We start from the raw sequence: 5,141 nt of genomic DNA, 5'->3' as shown, positions 1-5,141 counted from the left end.
TTTCCCCGCTCTGCCTTTTTGACGACGGAATACGTGAAATCCATGCTGTACAGGCAATGATAAAGCATAAGCATGATAAATCGGAACTCTTGCTACAGGAGCCCAATATGCGCTATTTTTCTGATGCTCAGAATGCTGGTTCGCAAGCTCTCTCGCTTTTCCTGCGGTCGAACCGGTATGAAACCGCTCGCAGTTTTGACGATGCCGCCTAGTTTGCTGTAAAGATATATTGCATGTAAACGAAGCAGACGTGTATCATTAAGCAAATAAAGAACATTGGTTCAAAGGTCACTGAACGAACGAATTAGCATTGCGTCGTAATAAAAGGGGGGACTGAAAATGAGCTCCACTTCGTACGCAACCTAGTTGACTCTCGTCTTCAGAACACACTTCACTTGATGTAGTCCCAGAGGGCCGTGATATCGAACACATGTCTACTATTATACAGTGCGATCCCCTTGCGCACGCTGACACTGCGGAAGTGCCAGCGAGACACGTACAAACGGGAAATCGCACGCGCGCACCACGGCCACGCTTGCCGCATGGGGTCCGCCTCGGGCTCTGACGGCCGCCGCTACGCGCCTTTCAGTGGCACTCCTATAGGCACTGCGCATAGCGTATACCGCCATCACTGCCGTGAGTGGTCCACAGCGTGATGACGTCGGCATCGAGGGTGTGTTTCATATGCGGGATGTCTGACAGTTTTCAGGCGAGGCCGGTTAGGGTGACGTTAAATAAAAAGGGTGAGAGGACGGACCTTTGTGGGGTGCACACTAAACAACTTCTCACCCTTAAGGGTGGAAAAAAGGGTGCGCCGCCTATTTGCACCCAATAACGCACCCTTGAAACACCCTATTTGGCAGTATCTCACCTTTAAAGATGCGAAAAAGGGTGCGCTACAAAATTGCACCTTATTTCGGCCGATGCGCCCTATGTTAAGGGTGCAGAACGGGCCGTTACCAAAAGGGTACAAACGACAGCGCTGAAAGGGTGCGGCAACAAATGCATGCTGCAATTAATTACATGTATTTGTATTCACCCTGTAATGGCCTTACGGCTGACAGTATCAATAAATAATAATAAAATAAAAAATAATAATAAATTCGAATGGTGTACACGTCACAAAGCGCCGTTCTTAATATCTATCACGAAAAAATAAAGTGGAATTGAGCGACGGTAAGCACAGAAAATATTGAACGTTTGTATAGATATTTAATCAGTTAGGAAAGTTGATTAGTTCAATTTTTTTAAATGCATTGCAGTTAGCATGCACATATCATTCACATGACCTTTGCATCAGCAAAATACAATCAGTACTGGTTTAGGTAGTGCATGAAAAATTGTACTGATTATAAAAAGAAAGAGAGAGTTATCTGCGTCTTCTAATCTTTGTCGGCACATCTACCAGGCAGCTTTGTTCAGCACCGTATTACCTGCACGCATAGCGAGACACTGCTGCGCACAATACCTAGACAATGGACTTCCTACTCGGGTTCCAATTCTGCTGCTTCATTTACTGTGCTGCCGATTATATATTTCAGACAGTTGCCTCTTTTTCAAAACTACTGATTTTCTACAACAAAATTTCATGTGCACTTTGTTCGGCTTCGCTAATCCATCACCGGAAAAAGATAATCGTTTTAATGTCATCTGAACTGGCACGTGCACTTTTCAAACGCACTGCAAAGCAAGCAGCAGGTCGTTATTTCACATTGCCCCCAACTGGCAATTTCCTGGGTATTGCACTGATTTCTGCTGCTGTTATTATGCCTTTATGCCAAAATACGGCACTAGAAATAACACTAAAAAACAGAACACACTCAAGTTTCATTTTTTGTAACGAAACTGAAACAGAAACGAACTATGCTTTTACCATTTCACCACCAGGCGGTCGCCGGTAGTTACCCAAGCTACCTTCCTCTCGCCAACATGGCCGCTTGCACGCTGCTGATGTGACCACGTTTCGACGGCCGTTAATCTGCAGCATCGATTGCGAACCGTCATGAAATCTGCTGCGTTTCGAGTGCATAATTGTTGCAGAAGTGTGTACGCCTGTGAAGTGCCGTCGGTAGGTGATGTTTCGGGCAAACGGGCATTTGTCGTGCCGGTTAGTTTTCAGTGTTCGTGCTCTTTGTTTTGCTCAAGCGTATTTGTTGGTTCACCGTGTCAAGTTTTAGAGGTTCGAAGGAAGAAGGCGTGGAAAAGTTTTTCTGCGTGACCAACTGAACCCACACTTGTTGGTTCGGCATGGTGGTGCGAAGGCGAACAGCTTTGAGCACGGCTCATGCATTCGTCCGTAAAGGTAAGCATATTCAATCACATTCCGAGGCGGGCAGTGCGGGAACAGTAACAATGGCCTACCGCAATGCTGCACTGTTTGTCGTTTGTTTTGGAACGTGACAGAACGGGCGGGAACGGAACGCGCTTGATTTCAGCTGACTGCAAAAATGTTATCGCTCATGAAGTTGGATGTCGCGGCGGTTATGTTCGCAGATTTGCCGCAAGAAAATAGGACTCCTTCCTTACAAAAAAAAAATAAATAAAATATAAGCGTACTGGGCTTCCTGGCTTTACGCGCAGGAGGTTCACGAAACGAAATTTTCTTGGAAGTTGGGTGATGAGCACTGATTTGTCAAAGTCTCTCGGCCTCGAAACTGGTTTCTATTCGTGCTAGTTCACGTTATGGGGCAAAGTAAAGGATACACAGTATGTTTGTACATAAAATGTTTAGCTGACTTTCGAGATAACGCTAGCACTTTGCGGACGTAGGAACTCAAACCACTGTCCCATCCGTTATCGCGGCTTTTCCTCTCCGTTGATCACCCCTAGGTAGCATGTTAGAGGTGAAATGGAGAAGCACATGGGGGCTATGGTGCCTTGTGAGTGCGCGTAGCGAATTTACTGAGGTCTAGAAATATTCTTTAGTCATCCTGTATGATCATATCCCATTTGCCTCTGCGGGACATTAATCCGCATAATTTACAAAGCACCATTTTGAGTGGCTACTATGCCCAACCAATGTTATTTTTCCCCATCAGGATTTACATATTTAATTTCTGCGGGTGGGGGGGGGGGGAGGCAGGGACCTCTATCAGGCTTTCACATAGCCTTTAGTCACTGCCTCCTCTCGCTTGTACGAGGAATCAATAAACCGATTCCAAAATCGCATCATAAGCTGTTTTTATCGTGAGGGTCTTGTATCCGCTTGCCTGGAGTGTAAAGTCTTGCTTTTGGGTTGTGATGCTTTTCTTATGGTTTTTACATCTGTTTCCTACAGTCCTTTATATTTTGTGTTGTCGGTAGTGGGCATTACAATGAATGGATATTTGCAGGTGATGCTTCTGCATTCAAGTAGAAGCTAACAGCTTGGATTCTAGGCCAGAAAGCGTGCAGTAAGTTGCTGTTACAGTGTTGCTATATGTTTTGTTCTGACCAAATGTTTACTTTCTTTGCTCTTTTCCTTAAATCTACTATTTGGAGCAGTTCTATTTGCCTGTTACAAGAGCCATAATGTAGGCCAGCTAGTTTCTTTGTTTCCAGTTTCTGCGTTTGGTTTTGAATCAGCATTTTCTTTTCGTTTTGTTTTCGTACTGTGCTTGCTTTGGGCTCCGGCCGATCGATCGCAGTCATGGCTTCAAATTGGCCTCTTCCTGGAGCTGTTCTTGCACGACACAAGCTATGGATTTCGTGGTAAGTAAAACATCGCTTTACGAGTCTTGCGAGCAAATTGAGATTAAGATTGACAAACCGCTCTAGAAGCAGAAAAAATGGAGTGCATATTCTCTAGATTTTTTTTTTCATTTTTGTTTAGTCCGTAAATTTTGAAAACTTAACCTCCTCGGTTTTATGGCTCGCATTCTCTTTTCTTTCTTTCGTGTGATAGTATGCCTTGCAATAAAGAACAATTTTTTTATAAAAATAAGTACGCACCGTATTCTTAAAGGAAGTATACCAAGCCCCATTGATAAGTGGCCTTTGCTAGATTTTCTTTAGATCCCATTCATACTGTTCGATATTCACATCTCCATTTTTTTTTTGTACCGAAAGTAAGGTTTCACATTCACAATTGAATTTTATGCTGTCATTATTGTTTTTTGAACTTAATGGATGACATCTCATCAATTGGTTTCCTTCCGCAGTTTCTGCCAGGATATTTAAAAACAACTTTCTTAAACACCAAATAATAGGCTTGAATAGGCTTTTTTTTTTTCATTCCTTCTGTGGTCCAGTATACAAAGATCTGCATGTGTTAGAACTCTGGCAATGCCTGTGTTGTACTGGCACTCATGTAGCTTCAAAGCGCCTGCAAAAAGTTAGCAGAATTTGTGGCAAATACTATTTCTGATTTTTTTTTTTTTCTGGGAAACAAAAAGTTATTGCTTGTAATATTTCAGCAAAGGGAGGAATATTCTGCAGAATGGGGCATCAACATTTGCATAATGTGCTCCAGTTTCTCTCTGCACGCTGTGGAGTATATTTTTGTGAGTGGTTATATAACTGAATATGTAACTTACTTTTACATGTTTCAGAATACTTTTTCGCCAAATCTGATTGCAATTTAGGGCATGCCAATGCCATTATTACTGCTGATCAGTCTTTTGTAATACATGCTTGTCTACTTTACCTGCAGCTACTTTGGAACCCTCTTCTATGTCACCACTCATCACTGACAAGGACAAGGTGGCTCAAGCTGCAGTGCATTCTGTGGATCCAGCTTCAGACCATTTCTTGCCTGTCGACTGCCCTGCTGCACACCCTCTGAGCTCTGGCATATTTATGCAAGCCATCACCCACCTGCAACTGCTTGGGATGTGCAACTAGAGAGAATGGAGTCATGCAGTCATGTTTTCAACTCAGGTTAGTTACGAAACTGGTAAACAATTCTTAATTTTGATATATCACCTTCTTTACCATTGGCATTTGTTGCTGATTAGCGTAATTCATACACCTACATAGCCTATCAGGAGACGTGGAACTAAACCATAGACCACACATAGCAGCCTGCCTGCATTCCGTGCAATTTATCTGAAAAGTTTTATTGTAGTTGGAACTTACAGAATACAAAATCTTCACTTAACTCACTCTTATTTCCTGCTCTATTGAAGATACATTTGGGTGTTGGCCATTTTGTGCTGGCGCAC

General features: G+C 43.1%; 1 long non-coding RNA gene across 1 annotated transcript; it reads left to right on the top strand.

Moving 5' to 3' along the window:
* Positions 1-1,977: 1,977 nt before the first annotated feature.
* On the top strand, positions 1,978-4,834 carry LOC146179762 (uncharacterized). The gene is made up of 3 exons (XR_014700943.1): positions 1,978-2,302; positions 3,333-3,392; positions 4,631-4,834. It is a non-coding gene; the product is annotated as an uncharacterized LOC146179762 (long non-coding RNA).
* Positions 4,835-5,141: the final 307 nt, after the last annotated feature.

This window comes from Amblyomma maculatum, chromosome 9, assembly GCF_055883805.1.
Source record: "Amblyomma maculatum isolate TAMU_Amacu chromosome 9, ASM5588380v1, whole genome shotgun sequence".
Classification (NCBI taxonomy): domain Eukaryota; kingdom Metazoa; phylum Arthropoda; class Arachnida; order Ixodida; family Ixodidae; genus Amblyomma; species Amblyomma maculatum.
This window is presented reverse-complemented; position numbering and strand designations above follow the sequence as displayed.